The 18,380-nt window shown below is 39.3% G+C and overlaps 1 pseudogene; it reads right to left on the bottom strand.

Moving 5' to 3' along the window:
• LOC132113230 (uncharacterized) overlaps nucleotides 1-18,258 on the bottom strand; it is a 28,689-nt pseudogene extending 10,431 nt beyond the window's left edge.
• Between the last annotated feature and the right edge of the window lie 122 nt (nucleotides 18,259-18,380).

Below are 18,380 nucleotides of genomic sequence, written 5' to 3'. Positions count from 1 at the left end.
ACAGCATCCGTGCACTGATTCACCTTGAAGAGCTTCAGTGCAGAGAGACAGAGTGCAGATGGGTCAGACCTTCTGCTGTCCACTATGACAGTAAGACCTTTCTCTCTGGCCATACAGTAGGTCTGTTTTTTCATAATTAGCACAGCACAGAATGCACATTAACCAAACACGGTAAAAGGTCATGAGACCGTGCCCTCCAATTCTAAAATTCAGCAAAACACCAGGGGATAACCAGTGCATTTGAGGTGAAGTGACAGTCATGATGGTCTCTGTTACATGGGTTGAATAACAGACCTGGTGATGGTGTAATAGCAGGACAACAATTTGATAATTTCATCTGTGTTCCATCCATCCTCTGGGAGGTGACTTTCTGTGATAACCAATGCTCTTCCCAGTCAATCCATCGTACCTACATGAGAAATGACGTAATATTAAGGGAATAATAAATATTTTGTAACCATTCAAAGTAAGAACATCTACCTGTTAATATTAGCGTCCGTGACTGCAGAAGATTGAAATCTAAGTCTCTAAAATGAAGAGGGGGAGATTTGGAGTCTAAGTGAATAGCCGTTTCGGATAATCCCATCTCGTTTTTTGGGGATGGTCAGGAAAGGATGTGCCAGTCTGGCTTTCTGTAATTTAATGTTAAATTTGAACAAATTGAGTATGGAGTGAGCTTTGACTTCAGCAATCAATGAGCATTTATTGAGACAATCACAACATACTTCCATCTTTGGCTTTTGACTTTGCATCTGTTTCTGTGTCAGTGACAGTGGCTGCTACACAGCCTTTGCAATATCTAGATAATTTGGGAGCCTCCTCTGGTTGGCTAGAATGGCTGATCGATTGGGTGGCTTTGGGTGGGTTCTTTGAGTGAATTTGGTCACCCTTGCCTTTATGTTGGACACGGCCAATGGATTTAGTCCTCCCTTTGCCTCCTTTGGCTTTCCTTTTCCTCCTGTAGGAAGGCAAATGTATATTTTTAGTGTTAAAACAATTTATATGTGTTTATAGTTGGTATGATATATCTTCTATGGGCAGTACTGAGCACAACAAGATGGTGCAGACAGTTAAAACAATTTGAACAATTACCATCAAATATGCACTGGAAATTCACTTTACTTAAACATACCTAGGTGCTCTAAATCTCCTGTTTTCACTTATTTTCCTCTGGGACAAATAATGTTATCTGACTTTCCAGGACACTTTTCTTCCATGGTGCCTGCAGTGCCTGATGGTGGAAAAATTTTATCAGTTTTCTCTTTACTTGTATTGTCTGAGTGTTTGGTCCTGCCTTGTGCACAGCCTGATGAATCAGGTGCATTGTTCATGGAAGAATCTTGGAGAGACGTTGTCAGTGTCCTATATTCTCCAGCCAATATCTTGTTTATATCTTCTGTTTCTCCATAAACAGCCAAAGGGACAGCTCCATTATCTGCAGAAGTGCGGGCCAATGTTTTATCATCACAGCCACAGTGTGATCTTTGATTGTGGTCCTGTTGTCCATCTTCCAGTCTATCTGCTTTCTTCTTAGCCACATCATTATAATCTGTGGAACATCGCCTCCTGGAACATTTCTTCCTCTGACACTCATCCCAGGACAGTGTACCCCCAGTCTCATCTCTTTCTTTTCCTACCCCTGGCCTCCTCCATTTGCCCAGACTGTCCATGAAATGAGATCTGCATTCGAGACCTACTGGGTCTCTAGCACCTTTGTCAGAGTCCTGGAATGAAGGGTAATATGACCTTCTTTGGCGACCCAAATCAATGACATGAGGCAAGGGCCATAAGGTAGCCAAATCACTGCAGGAAACTACACTATGCTTGCCATTGTTGTTGCTATCCCTTCATACCACACTTCCAGACCTAGCACCAGTTTCAGTCTTCCCATACCCTCCCCCCTTCCCCTTTGTTAGTCGTATTGCTTTACTCCTCCTACACAGAGGCAATGTTTTGGTCTTACATATTCCATGCATCTCCAGATAGCGCTGCTTGGGTTCAGCACCACCATCTGGGCCTCATCTGGTCTCTAACAGCTCAACTATTTATATAGCACATTTCGTACACAATGGTAATTCAAAGTGCTTTACATAAAAGAAAGTAAAATAGTAATGAAGAAAAATAATAACAAGAATAAAACAAGCAATTTTAAAACTTTTAAAATTATTAAAACTGTACTTATTTAAAATGAATTTAAAACAGTAAGAAAATGATTTTACATAAAATTAAATTAAAAAAAACAGTGAAAATATATATTGCAATCAGTTCGGACATTGCACAGTGCTCATTCAATAAATGCACAGCTAAACAGATGAGTTTTAAGTCTAGATTTAAATGTGACCAGTGTTTCAGCACATCTGATCTCTTCTGGAAGCTTATTCCAACTGCGGGCGGCATAGTAACTAAAGGAGGACTCCCCTTGTTTTGTGTGAACCCTTGGTATTTCTAACTGACTCGATCCTAATGATCTGAGTGCTCTGTTAGGTTTATATTCAGTGAGCATATCTGCAATATATTTCGGTCCTAGGTCATTTAGTGACTTATATACAAGTAAAAGTACTTTAAAATCAATCCTAAATGTAACTGGAAGCCAGTGTAAGGACCTGAGGACTGGTGTGATATGCTCATATTTTCTGGTTCTAGTCAGAATCCTGGCAGCAGCGTTCTGGATGAGCTGCAGCTGTCTAATGGTCTTTTTGGGAAGGCCGGTGAGGAGCCCATTACAATAGTCCACCCTGCTGGTGATGAAGGCATGAACAAGTTTCTCCAAGTCTTGGCTGGAAACAAAAGATCTAATTCTTGCAATGTTTTTTAAATGATAGTATGCTGATTTAGTTACTGCTTTGACATGACTATTGAAACTAAGGTCTGTCTCCAGAATCACACCAAGGTTCCTGACTTGATTTTTAGTTGTTTGACCCTTAGAGTTAAGGTATGCATTCAGCTTGAACACTTCATCTTTGTTTCCAAATGCAATGACTTCAGTTTTTTCCTTGTTTAACTGAAGAAAGTTCTGGCACATCCAACTATTAATTTCATCAATGCATTGGTAGAGGGAGTCAATTGGGCTGTAGTCATTTGGAGATAATGCTAGGTAAATCTGTGTATCATCAGCATAGCTGTGATAGGCAATTTGGTTCTTTCTCATTATTTGACTTAGGGGAAGCATATACAGGCTAAACAAGAGCGGTGCAAGAATTGACCCCTGTGGGACTCCGCATGTCATGGACGTCCACTTAGACTTATGCTCTCCTAGACTCACAAAATAACCTCTCCCTTCTAAGTATGACCTGTCTCTCTAGTAGTATGTTATGATCGACAGTGTCAAACGCAGCACTGAGATCTAGCAATACCAGAACCAATATTTTGCCAGAGTCACAATTTAAGCGAATATCATTTATTATCTTAATGAGTGCTGTCTCTGTGCTGTGATGAGGTCGAAAACAAGATTGAAAATTGTCCAGGTATCCATTTGAGTGTAAGTATTTGTTCAGCTGATTAAAAACTACCTTTTCTATAATTTTACCTATAAAAGGAAGATTAGATATTGGTCTAAAATTGCTCAAAATGGTGTTATCAAGATTGCTCTTTTTCAGGAGGGGCTTAACAACTGCATTTTTTAAGGAGTTTGGAAATGTCCCAGAAAGAAGTGAGGCATTCACCACTTCTAAAAGATCTGCTTCTAAGCAGTTAAACACATTTTTGAAAAAAGATGTGGGAAGTGTGTCAAGATAGCAGGTTGACGATTTTAGGTGCTGCACTATGTCTTCCAGAATTTTGCTATCAATTGCTTCAAAAATCGACATAGTATCTTTTTTATATTGTGGCCTAATCTGTCTGACCTCTGCATTACTTGAGGATGTGCTAATCGCCTTCCTGATATTGATGATCTTCTCAGAAAAGAAGGATGCAAACTCATTGCATTTGCTGTCTGAGAGCACTTCACTGGGAATCTGACTTGGGGGGTTTGTCAGTCTCTCAACAGTGACAAAAAGAGTACGAGTGTTATTTAAGTTACTGTTTATAAGGTTTGAGAATAAATTCTGTCTAGCTGTGGCTAGTTTCACATTAAAAGCATGAAGGCTGTCTTTATAGATGCTATAGTGAATTTCAAGTTTTGTCTTCCGCCACATCCGCTCTGCTTTTCTGCATTGTCTTTTCATAGTCTGAACTGCTGTTGATCTTCTCCAAACTGTTTGTTTTCTTACTGACTATTATCGGAGCAATATCATCAATAACATTCTTAACTTTTTAGTTGAATGAATCAAGGAGAGTATCAACAGAGTCTGCAGAAATGCTTGGTGTTAAAGATATAGCCTCCATAAATAGTACACTTGTGTTCTCGTTAATACATCTCCTTCTGACAGAGACCGATCTAGATTCAGTTGTAGCAGACAACAACATTTCAAAGAAAATACAGAAGTGATCAGATAGTGCTATGTCCTTAATAACAATGGATGAAATGTTTAGACCCCTACTGATGATTAAGTCTAGAGTGAGTCCACCTTTGTGTGTGGGTCCATGCACATGCTGATTCAAGTCAAAAGTGTTTAGAACCATTAACATTTCTTTTGTAGTTTTGTTTTCTGAATTATCTATGTGAATATTAAAATCCCCTGCAATAGCAAAACAGTCAAACTCGGAGGAAATCATTGATAACATTTCTGTGACCTCTTCAACAAAGGCTGGAGAGTATTTTGGAGGCCTGTAAATAATAATAAACAGAATGCGTGGAGCACCTTTCAGCACAATCTCTAGATATTCAAAAGACAAGTACTGACCAAATGACACTTGCTTGCATTGATAGACATCTTTAAATAGAGCAGCTACACCCGCACCTCTCCTAACAGTCCTGCAGACACTCATGTAAGTGAAGTTAGGAGGGGCTGCTTCATTAAGGACTGTTGCATTGCAATTGTCTTCAAGCCATGTTTCGTTTAGAAACATAAAATCCAGATTGTTTGTGGTTATAAAGTCATTGATTAGAAATGATTTATTTTTAGTGAGCGAATGTTTAAAGATGCTAACTTGATGGCTGTGCTTTGTGTCTTTACATCAATTTTAGTTTGATGCATAATAGGCCACAGATTAGATGAGTTTGCCCTTCGGCTTGAGATGGCCTTAGACTTTCTATCACTTGATAAAACTGAAATAGAGAAAGCTACAGGCACACTGGGTTCCCGCTTGTTCTGTAGGCATTTGTGAATGTTGCTGTTATTATAGCGGTGACCCGACACATATCACTGAGAGCTGCTATCAGTTGTTTTTGGTTCACCTTCAGCAGATAGAGGGTTTGGGCCCTGGCGTTAAGGCAGTGTCCTTGTGGGATATGTCAACCACATGATGACTCGGACCCGGTGTGTGTGTGCTGAATGGATTGACACACTCTGCTGAAGGATGACGGGGGGAAAAGTAGATATTGTCCTTAAACACTCTGGCACCAAGTTTGTTTGGGTGGAGGCCATCCGGTTTAAACAATTGTCTATGGCCCCAGAAAAGATTGAAGTTGTCGATGAAATTCACTCCTTTTATATTACAAGATCTTTGTAGCCATGTGTTCAGCCCAAGCAACCGTGAAAACATATTTGTTCCCCTTGCTGGGAGTGGTCCACTGATGAACGACTGAACTTTGAGTCTTCTAAGTGTTTCAAAGAGTTCACTGAAGTCCTTCTTAAGGAGTTCTGACTGCTCTTTCCGAATATCATTCTTCCCCACATGGATGATAATTTGATTTGCAGTCTTGTGCTTCATCAGAATGTTCTGAAGTTCCTTGTTCACATCAGAGACCGTTGCTTGAGGAAGGCAGCATGTTGTTGTAGTCCTGCTACGGATGTTTCGGATAACAGAGTCACCCACTATCAGAGTCCTTGGCTCGGCTGTGCTCTGAGCTGAAAGCCGCTGTCTGCTCGACCTTGAGCCCCTGTTAGTAGCGCTGTTAGCTGCTGGCTGATCAGATCCATCTTTAAATACATTTGGGGATTCCTCACCCACAATCATTAATGCTTCAAATCTGTTCTCAAGATGTATAGGGGGTGGTTGAATGCCAGTATTCACAAGTCTTGTCATAGTTGAATCTGGGGTAGAGGAAGCTACGGCAGCAATACGAGAAACTCGTGACAATCTGATATTTCGTTTTCCTTTGGGTCTCGCTCCCTGTTTGTGCCATCGATTAGTGTGGCGATCAGTTTCGGCTTGTTCCTGCACTTGGTATAAACTGTTGAGATTCAGAAGATTCATGGGACTCACCGGCTGTATGCTGAGAAGGTCCATGACGACGGTCTGCTGAGTGTTCCGTCTGTTTTGGAAGTCCAGCAAGTAACTTTGTTTCAAGAATCACAATCCTTTGTAGAAGTTTGCAGCAGTTCATGCAACAAGTAGATCCAACAGGAGGCATTTTTTTCTCACTTCTGTTTGAATGTAGGCAGTTGTTTTCCCGTCTCCGGAATGTAAGCTGCTTGCAGTGGGAGGCAAAGTTTTCTTTTTGTAGTATTATTCCAGTCCCAAAGAGTTTTTAGTTTTAGCGTTTGTGCCAAAAAAACTGTTTTTTGAGCACTGTGCTGATCTGCTGATGTAGAAATCTTAGAAAAATTTTAGAAAAATCAGAGAAAAGTACAGAAATAAGAAGCAAAGCGCAGAGCAGTAAGCTAGAACGTCCGAACGGTAGCAAAGCCGGAAGCGTTTACTTCAGAATGTAGCCATTCTGAAGTAAACACCAGGGGATACTGTGACTCTGGCACTAAGACCACCTGTACATTCCTCCCACCAGGTGCAATGCACTTTCACATTTGGCTCCCAAACTCTGGAATAGCCTTCCTGATAATGTTCAGGGTTCAGACACACTCTCTGTGTTTAAATCTAGATTAAAAACGCATCTCTTTCACCAAGCATTCAAATAATGTATCTTAAATTGTGAGTGTAGTTGCATCTGATCAAATGTGCATTCTTATTCTTTAGCTTGGGTTAAACTAATTAATTTTACTTTGTTGGATCAGCAGCTATGCTAATGATGTCTCTATTTGTTTCTCTGTTTCTTCTGGATTTACATCTCATGGTAACTAGGATTTACACAAGCTCCAGTCTGGATCCAGAACACCTGAGAAGAGATGATGCTGACCCCCAGAGGACCCCAGATGATGCTAACCCTGAATCAACAAACAGAACTAACAAATATTGTTGCATCATATAATAATTATTAATAAAATCAATAATGTTCATCATCTGGCTGACTACGTCTTGTATTAATTTTTCTAAAAATCCTGTCATACGTGCACAAACTGACAGTCACCACTTATAAGCTACAACTTAATATTGTAGAAACATAATTTTCTGTATAGTTGCTTTGTAACGATTTGTATTGTAAAAAGCGCTATACAAATAAACTTGAACTTAATTGAATTGAACTTAAGAGTAAGGCGAGAACAACGCATCGAGAAGGGGACCACCTGTAGGTAGAAGTCAGTACTACTCAGGATTCTCCAGTCAAAAGTAGAGAGGTGTATTACTACCTTCTCTCCCAAACATAGTGGCCAACCAGAGTGCTAGAAGAGACAGCCCAGATACTGAGACTGAGAAAGAGAGAGAAACAAATATTGTTACAAAGATGTCTAATGTCATAAATGTGATAAATCAATAATGGTAATTATCACAATATAGTTTTCCTCAATAGAACTATATGAAGAGTTTGATAAATGTTGAATATAATGTTTATGCACCAATTAATATTACTATTAATATTTTCAGGAAACACAAACCTGTTTTTTGATTTGAAACACTATTTCACACAGAAACTAAGAAATATATATATTTTTTCTATTAAGATATGTCTTTTCTTAAGAAGAATTAATGGTCTGATTTCTACAACTTTCATTTTGGAGCAAAAATATGGCTTTAAACTTGAAATAAATAAATATTGATATTTATTTTAATAATGACATAGACTGATATGAAATATCAGAAATATAATATCTAATTATTACAAATTACACATGTATCTTCCACATTATATATATATATATATATATATATATATATATATATATAATATCTCCTCCATTTGAAAGTGTTTACTTACCTCACTACCTGCAAATCTTACATAGTTTCAAATGCTTTCTCTTCAGCACATAGGCATGAACATGACATGAATCCCCCTCATCCGTGCCCACTCACAGGACCATGATCAAATCATGTTCAGGAATCCCTGACACTCCCCTCCTACTGTACACCGGTCTGTTTATCCCTCCCCCATTTCTCAAGTGAACACTCCTCCAGCCTTTCTCAGGTCCTCGTCTCTTTTTTTCTCACACACACATATGGTAAGAATTACTTCCATGACTTAGACCGAGGCTCTTGTCCCTGGCAGCTTCATGTAGCAACATTGAAAACAGAGCTGGCTGAGAATGTGAGTGTCATGTATTTATGTAAGTGTGAGAGAGTTTTATTATGAACATTTTCCATGTTTGTGAGTGACATACATGTGTGTAAAAAAAAAGCATCAAATCACATGTACAGAAATATATAGGTATTCATTTATTTTGCAACCCGTCAAAATAAAAGTCCAAATTTGGAATCTATTGTTCAGTAGAATGCAGGGCCATAGCTGGGGTTAGCGGGGCCCCGGTGAAGGTTGTACCACTGGGCCCCGTTTGGAAGTGTTGAATTTGTATGTTCGTTCTGTTTATTTGTTTGTGCTATTTACACAGTGTTTCAAGTTTGTAAGCATCCAGGTACAGAAACCAAATAATTAAATGTAAAATAGCACTGTAAAAATTAAATATACGGTCAAACCAAAATTTATTCAGACACCATCAACATTTCTCACATTATCAGTTTATTTGATACAGTTTAGAAAATGGTAATAAAATATTACAAAAAGTTAGATTTAAACTGTCAGAGCAAATTCATCTTGATAACATAAGATAACTTTTATAGAAAGATATGTAATGGATTACAATCAAACAAAACTTCAGACAACTATCAATACTTTGTTGACCAATAACCAAGCAATGATTAATTTTGTTCAGTCTGTGGTGTGAAAAGGTTGCATTAGCAATTCCGGATAAAAAACACGTAAGAAAAACTACGTGGCATTGATTCAACAAGGTGCTGAAAGCATTCTTTAGAAATTATGGCCCATATTGATAGGATAGCATCTTGCAGTTGATGGAGATTTGTGGGATGCACATCCAGGGCATGAAGCTCCCGTTCCACCACATCCCAAAGATGCTCTATTGGGTTGAGATCTGGTGACTGTGGGGGCCATTTTAGTACAGTGAACTCATTGTCATGTTCAAGAAACCAGTCTGAAATGATTTGAGCTTTGTGACATGGTGCATTATCCTGCTGGAAGTAGCCATCAGAGGATGGGTACATGGTGGTCATAAAGGGATGGACATGGTCAGAAACAATGCTCAGGTAGGCCATGGCATTTAAACGATGCCCAGTTGGCACTAAGGGGCCTAAAGTGTGCCAAGAAAACATCCCCCACACCATTACACCACCAGCAGCAGCCTGCACAGTGGTAACAAGACATGATGGATCCATGTTCTCCTTCTGTTTACGCCAAATTCTGACTCTACCATCTGAATTTCTCAACAGAAATCCAGACTCATCAGACCAGGCAACATTTTTCCAGTCTTCAACTGTCCAATTTTGGTGAGCTCGTGCAAATTGTAGCCTCTTTTTCCTATTTGTAGTGGAGATGAGTGGTACCTGGTGGGGTCTTCTGCTGTTGTAGCCCATCCGCCTCAAGGTTGTGCGTGTTGTGGCTTCACAAATGCTTTGCTGCATACCTCGGTTGTAACGAGTGGTTATTTCAGTCAAAGTTGCTCTTCTATCAGCTTGAATCAGTCGGCCCATTCTCCTCTGACCTCTAGCATCAACAAGGCATTTTCGCCCACAGGACTGCCACATACTGGAGGTTTTTCCCTTTTCACACCATTCTTTGTAAACCCTAGAAATGGTTGTGCGTGAAAATCCCAGTAACTGAGCAGATTGTGAAATACTCAGACCGGCCCGTCTGGCACCAACAACCGTGCCACGCTCAAAATTGCTTAAATCACCTTTCTTTCCCATTCTGACATTCAGTTTGGACTTCAGGAGATTGTCTTGACCAGGACCACACTCCTAAATGCATTGAAGCAACTGCCATGTGATTGGTTGATTAGATAATTGCATTAATGAGAAATTGAACAGGTGTTCCTAATAATCCTTTAGGTGAGTGTACACACACACACACACACACATTTCTATTCACGTGGAAGCCACAGAAAAGTAATTTGTTCGTTGGTGAACAAATATTTAATTTGATTTAATATTTCAGTTCACTCCTACTCTGTTTTATTCATCTATAAAACTATGTTAAATGAATTAATTTTATTATTCCATCTATTCTGTTCTCAGTTCCAATTTACTCCTGTTCAATTAAGTCTATAGTATTTATTTCAAACTTTACTTTTCTATTCTATTATAATCTACTCATATGAAAGACCGATATAAAGACGGTCCATGGACCCTGAACAGAGTCTCTTCACAAGAGTCCTGGGTTTGTTCCAGATCGGTGTCCTGCAGGGTTTCTTCATCAGTTCAGTGCATGAGGGGGATTCACACCTCCAGCTCTTTCCTTCTCACCCCTGCTGTATTCCCATTTACCCTGGTGACCATATTTGCACCAATATAATCACTGTATTTAATACGACCACTGTAGACTGTACATCAATACTGGGTCTCTTTCAGTCAGGTGCTTTCAGAATCTTTCTGCCATTTAAGTTTCATAGCATCGCTATTACAAAGATTTTCACTCACAAAAAATACGTTGCAATGACAGTCAATATTTCTGCAAGGATCACATATTCATACTGTCGTTTCAAATAGAGAGACACCGATTCCTTTCTGTCTGAAAGAAGACGCTACACAGACATTGATTCAAGCTTGTTCAGCAGAATTTACAGGTTAATTTTGCAATTTGTTTCAGCTATCACAGCTCGTCTCTTTAAGACGAAACGCCTGTGTTTTCTTTAGAAAAGAAAGAGAGCTGGACGCACCATGACTTTACACTTACTCCCAGTCCCGCTGCTAGACATTTTGGTGGCCTAAGCATAATTCCTTTATGATGCCCCCCACCCCGACCCCGAAAAAAAAAAAAAACGTTTGTTTTTGCCAGTTTAACTTTTTATTACCAAACATAACTCAATACCAATAACACAACAACAGCATCACAGTATAAAACTTAAGAACACTAAAAAGAGAAAGTAAAATCTTCACAGCTTTGCTGACTTTGTAAACAGTAAAAAGATTAGCAAAATAAAAAAAAATATCAAAATAATCCAGACTTTTTTTTTAATGCAAATTCAATGTCACTTTGAATAAATTAAATTAAATAATCATCAATAAGTACAAACAAGAATAGTCTTCTTAAATAAAACAACAATTTAGAGGACTAAAAGTCACAACTTTACTAACTTTATAAACACAGTAGGCTATGTAGAACAGCTAAAAACACACATTCAAGTAAAGTGCAAAATCTTCTTAGACCAAATGTTGTCAAAATAAACCAAAGGCATACATTTTGAGGGAGCCATAATGCTATTCTGTCTGGATCAAGCATTTCCACCAGTTTTGGGAGGCTCTATAGAACCACACGTCTGCATTTCCTCGCTGCAAAATCACTAATTAGGTCATCATATGACAGCTTCTAAGCCACTTCACCATTGATGCTGATGACAGCAAGACCACTTAGACGTTCCTGCCCCATTGTTGAACGCAAGTATGTTTTAATGAGCTTTAGTTTTGAAAAACTTCGCTCAGCAGAGGCAACTGTAACAGGGAGAGTTAATGCAACTCTAAGAGCAACCCAGAGATTTGGATACACCTCTTGAAGGCTATTCTCATGGAGAAATGTGAGCAACTCCAAGGCAGTTGTCTATGGGGACAGTTGATGATTTCCTGAAGTCCATCAATATCAGAATTTCCTTCCTCAGTCAGTGTCTTCTGCACTTCAATGCATTTTTTTTGTAAGTCCTCTTTGGACATTCCGTGCACTCTGCTGAAATCGAGCAGCACTCCAAATTTGTCTCTGACCTGGGTCATGGTCTCAAAACGCTCCTGCAGTGACATCAAAGCTGAGTCCACAACACTATTGAAAAATGTTACCTCAAGCCTTTTGAGGGCATCACTGAAGGGCTCGTCAGCAGTCTCATATGCAAACTGCCTTTTTGTGTTCCCGAGCCTCTTCTCCTTGAGCTCTGGCTCTATGTTCATGGCCTCACAAAGCTCCTTGGCAGATGACACTGCCTCAGCAAATCCAGAGTGCCTGTATCTGGAGAGGGAGGTTTTGGCATTGTCAATGAGCCTGACAGCAATGTCAAGCTGCATTGAACTAGTCTGCAGAAGCTTGTTTACTTGGTTAGTGGTCGTAAGAATTTCACACCAGACAACAGAACAGATCAGAAATCTAAAAGATGCCACCTCTTCTGCCAGGGCTTGAGCCTCTATTTTTGCGACTGAGTCATTGACAGTTTGCTATAAAGGTAAATCAGTAGCAAAACTCGAGAGGTTGAAGATCTGATTGTGAGAACTTGTCATAATAATATTTGTATTTGTAAGTTAAAATTTACACTCACAGCTCTGATGTGAAGAGTTGAATCTTTCAATTTGCACACACAGACAATGATCAAAACACCCGTGTTTTGAATTGGAAGTTTTAGATTAATAGTCACAAATGTGTAGAATGACATTCACACAAAGAAAATGACATACACACATGTTTATGACATATTTACTTTTGCACTTTACTTCAGTTTCGCTGCACAACGTCAAGTCGGCACTTACAACCTCTCAGATCTGGAAGTACAAGTTCAAATCCTAGCGCTCTGACTTTTGCTACTCTTTTTGCGGTATTCTGTTGCAAAACTCACTTGTGCACTTGTATTTGCAGATGTGAGAGAGCAGACCTGGGGGCGGGGCTTTGGTGCGAATGAAGACATTTTATTGGTCGATGCCCGACCAATAAACAACGCCAATTGTTTTCACTGAATATCCTTAGCTTTGACAGGATTTTAAGACACTGCATTCATTTTGCCATTCAGGTATTATCTAGTAGACAAATAATGCAACATATTTTATATGTATATCCCACTGCATATCACTCTATCAGAGTCGCAATATAATGCTGTTTTTATTTTTTTTATGTTTTGTAAAAATAATTTTAACATCTTCATTGGGTTAAATTCCTAATTTGCTTGTCAGTAATGAACCTTTTTAAATGCAACATTATTATTATTATTATTTTATAAAATCGAGTGTCTAAATGTACATTAAACAGCAAAACCTAAAAAATAAGCACTTATGACCAGAAATACTGTTTTGAGCAACTAGTAGAGCTAAATACATGTATTTATTAAACATCAACAAGGCCATCTAGTGTTTAAGCAATGGAATTGCATATGAATATGCCTCTAATTTAAAGCGTGCCTCTTTGCACTGGAATTTAAACCTAAATACTACAGTTATTGTAGTATAAATAACCATATTAGAAAATGTTATATTTCAAATGGTCATTCATGGATCATAATTATTGCACATATTATTTAGTACCATGATCTCTTCAAATTAACTAAACAGGACTGAGTTAACATGTAGTACAGTTATTTTATTGGTTAAAAGCTACTCTTAATTGTTTAGTCACATTTAACTGCCAAGGAGCAGTATGAGAACATAATGCTGTTCCATTTTCCAGTATAAAATGCTATTGTAACGCATAGTCATTAGTCAATGTAGTAATCCATGCATAATCAATGCACTTTATGTGTTACAAATGACTAGAAATCGCTGCAAATATAATGAAACTGCTGTCTGTCCCAATTAATACATTTCAAGCATATTAACAAAATGTTCAGTTTAGTACTATTGATAGCTCCATGAACCACGTGACCGCGTGGCGGTGAGATCAAAGCATGCTCTGGTACAGCGAGTTTACTCTGCAATATGCAGTGGGATATACATATAAAATATGTTGCATTATTTGTCTACTAGATAATACCTGAATGGCAAAATTAATGCAGTGTCTTAAAATCCTGTCAAAGCTAAGGATATTCAGTGAAAACAATTGGCGTTGTTCATAAAATAAATAAAATGTCTTCATTCGCACCAAAGCCCCGCCCACAGCTCTGCTCTCTCACATCTGCATATACAAGTGCACAAGTGAGTTTTGCAACAGAATACCGCAAAAAGAGTAGCAAAAGTCAGAGCGCTAGGATTTGAACTTGTACTTCCAGATCTTAGAGGTTGTAAGTGCCGACTTGACGTTGTGCAGCGAAACTGAAGTAAAGTGCAAAAGTAAATATGTCGTAAACATGTGTGTATGTCATTTTCTTTGTGTGAATGTCATTCTACACATTTGTGACTATTAATCTACAACTTCCAATTCAAAACACGGGTGTTTTGATCATTGTCTGTGTGTGCAAATTGAAAGATTCAACTCTTCACATCAGAGCTGTGAGTGTAAATTTTAACTTACAAATACAAATATTAATATGACAAGTTCTCACATTCAGATCTTCAACCTCTCGAGTTTAGCTACTGATTTACCTCCATAGTTTGCCTAGCCTCGATGAGTGCATTTCTGATTTCTTTAATTTGGCTTCTGGCAGCTGTGACACTCTTAAAGGAACACTCCGACTTTTTGGGACTTTAGCTTATTCACAGTATCTCCCAGAGTTAGATAAGTCGATACATACCTTTTTCATTTCTGTGCGTTCTGTAAGTGTTATTTGACTGCCCACCGCTAGCCTAGCTTAGCACAAAGACTGGATGTAAATGGATACTGGTAGCATAGTAATCCCAATAAGTGACAAAATAATGCAAACATTTTCCTACTTACATGTTGTGATCTGTATAGTCACAGCGTGTACAAATAACAAGGCTATATGAGACAGAGACCATTTTTGATCGTATAAATACTGGGAACTATATTCTCACTAGGCGTAGGAGCACAGCTAACGTTACTTGGGCGAGTGGCTACTTGGGCGGAGTGATTAGCGCAACACACGGGACGCCCTGTTGATAGTTCCGTAAACAAAACAAATGTGACTTACTAGCTAGACGTGACTTGTGATCATGGCTGACTTTGAGGAATTGTCAAACTCAGAGGAATTTTACTGTGTATCAAACCAAGATCTAGAACCATATAGTTTTGAGCCAGAATACACAGACGAGGATTTACAAACTTTGGAAGCTGTAAGATGAAGGGAGAATCAGAACGAACACGGATTTCTCTGCCCTAATACACCCGGCAGTTGTCTTTTTTTTCCCCATTGTGACAAGATCAACTGGAAGAAACGCCCCATGCCGAGTGAACCTAATGGTCAGCTATCCACCAAGTAAGTTAAGTGATTTTGTTATAATGATCATTCATATTTCAATGAAATTGTAGTATAGCCATTGCATACAGTGTGTCACAATAACAATAAAACGGATACACGGAGCCCCTATTCACGTAATAGTGTCACTACTACGGTTATATTACATTAGCATTACACTGTTACAGTATGGCTAATGTTAGTCATCTCAAAACATAATGGAACACTTACCGCAGTAACAGGTGATCCAATTTGTTCTCTCTTTATTATCGATGGGATGGCTGTATCCTTTAGCACACGTTTCATGGTCCGTGTGGCAACTTGCATTTTTTCAAAATAGTCGTCTACAGTAAAATGTTCAGAGCAAACGAAATACTTCGTGATGGTGTTCACAGGTGTGTTTGGATCTATACCCAAAGCAAGCAGCCATCGATTCATCAGGTCAGCGTTTGTGGTTGGAATTCTATGAAACATCATAGTAATACCTGGTCTCCCTGTTTATTGTCGCAGTTCTTTACAATACAGCGAACACCCATGATTGTACACTATAAATCTAGTAATTGCTGACTCTATTACTCCAACTCTGAGCGAACTCTCTTCTCCTCACCACGGTGCGTCTCGGGTGCTGCGCTAATCACTCCGCCCAAGTAGCCACTCCTCCCAAGTAACGTAAGCTGTGCTCCTACGCCTAGTGAGAATATAGTTCCCAGTATTTATACGATTAAAAATGGTCTCTGTCTCATATAGCCTTGTTATTTGTACACGCTGTGACTATACAGATCACAACATGTAAATAGGAAAATGTTTGCATTATTTTGTCACTTATTGGGATTACTATGCTACCAGTATCCATTTACATCCAGTCTTTGTGCTAAGCTAGGCTAGCGGTGGGTGCGTCAAATAACACTTACAGAACGCACAGAAATGAAAAAGGTATGTATGGACTTATCTAACTCTGGGGGATACTGTGAATAAGCTAAAGTCCCAAAAAGTCGGAGTGTTCCTTTAAGCCTGCTCTCCCACCTCACATCACTCCATGATTTCACAGTCAGGTTGACGTGTTTTTTCAAGATGCTCCATCGCTGTGTAGCTCCTGAGAAGAAACAAAATGGCTTCTGCAAATAGCCAAAATAGCCAGTGGCATCCCTGGATGACTTAGCAGCATCAGCTATGACAAGATTAATCGAATGAGCTGCGCAAGGAACAAACAACGCCCTCGAATTAAGTTGTAGCAGTCGGGCCTGAACTTTTTGCTTTTTCCCCTTCATGTTTGCTCCATTGTCGTAGGCCTGTCCACGGCAATTATCAAACAGAATGCTGAGTTCCTTCAACTTGTCTAGAAGGACAGTAGACAGGTTCAGGCCAGTTGTTTCAACCACCTCCATATAACCAAGGAAATACTCCTTGATATTTGGCTTTGGCATCAAATCAACAATTCGCACGATGAGGGACATTTGTTCCTTGTGGCTTATATCAGGTGTACAGTCAAGAATAATGGAGAAATATTTCGCTTCCTGAATCTGTGTCTGGATTGTTTGTAATGTTTTGGTGGAGATGATCTGGATCAGTTCATTTTGTGTCTGCTGTCCAAGATAATGCGTTCGGGAGCTTTCATCAGTTATCTTGGTCAGGTGGTTCTCCATCACGGGATTAAAACTGGCTAAAAGCTCCACTTCCTTTAAGAAGTTGCCATTGTCTGGCTCATACAGACACTGTGAAGAGCCTCTAAATGACTCCTCAAACTACTGTTTATGTTGGACCAGTCACTGTGGCCCTCTGTAGTCAGCTTTATAGCTTTCAAACTGAAAAGCTTACACGCAGAACAGAACACAGCATTGTTCTGTTGTGAGTAAACAAGCCAACTTCTCATGATTTTCTCTCCATTTGAGAGCGTTTTGAATTGTAGGCTACTATGAAACGCCCTGCCATCTAGTCCCTTTGGAAAATTAAAATCTGATGGGACTTTAAATGGGCCTCTTTGTACTATTTCAACATGATCTGCGTCTAAAACTTTTGACGGCCAAAAAGCAGGATCAGTTGGAGGGGGCACACAGGTCTCTACATTGTCACCTGCTGATGGACTCTCAATGACAGGACTTGTGCTTTCAGAGGTGGTGGTTATCTGTTGTGTATATGTGCCTAAACTGCTGGATGAGGGTGGTTGATCAGGGCTTGGTCCTATTGTGGAGTCTACAGACCTGCTGTCCAGCTGGGGTTGATGTGTGCCTGAACTGCTTGTACATGGCTGCTCCTCCTGCTCGTCATCTGTATCTTCCTCTTGGCCTTGTGCTCCTCCTCGTATGTATCTCAGCATTGCCCCTGCAATAATTTAGAAATACGAAGTAAAAAGGATCAGTATAGAAAGAGACAAAATATTCAAACAAAGAATCTTATACCAGAAAAATATTATAAACATTTATAACTGAAAGCATGGCAGCAGGGGAGTTCTCCCCCTTTATTCCTTATTTATCTATCATTAAAAATAAAAAAAATTCTGCGTTAGATTAAACTGAGAAGGGTCATAGATATAGCACTTGCATATCGTTGTCCTACTGTTAGTTTAACTGCTTCTGTTGTTCTCATTTGTAAGTCGCTTTAGATAAAAGCATCTGCTAAATGAATAAATAAATCTAAATCTAAATCTAATCTAATATAAAGCATAATAGAATGAGTTGCAATAATGCACACAAATCAACAGTAATGTTTGCTTTATATCATTCATAATGACATTATATTATATATAATCGCGCATTACGATTAGCAGCGGCACGCACATGCAGCACATTTCCCGTATTTATGAATGATTAAACATGGACCTACCTGAAAGTGATGCACGGGCATCATCTCGCAGATTCTTCTTCTTTCGTTTCTCAGCACCCGACTCCTGCTGTCTTTTCGGAGCCATGCTCAAATCTGTCAAAGTTCCGCCCGCGCGAACAACCGGAACGGACCATCCGGCACGGGGGGGGGGGGGGTGGGGGGGGGATTGCCTTTAGACTAGACTAGAGCAATTATTAAATATCTTTC

The sequence above is a fragment of the Carassius carassius genome, chromosome 3 (genome assembly GCF_963082965.1).
Source record: "Carassius carassius chromosome 3, fCarCar2.1, whole genome shotgun sequence".
NCBI lineage: Eukaryota > Metazoa > Chordata > Actinopteri > Cypriniformes > Cyprinidae > Carassius > Carassius carassius.
The sequence above is the reverse complement of the archived record's forward strand: the minus strand, read 5'-3'. Positions and strand labels throughout refer to the sequence as shown.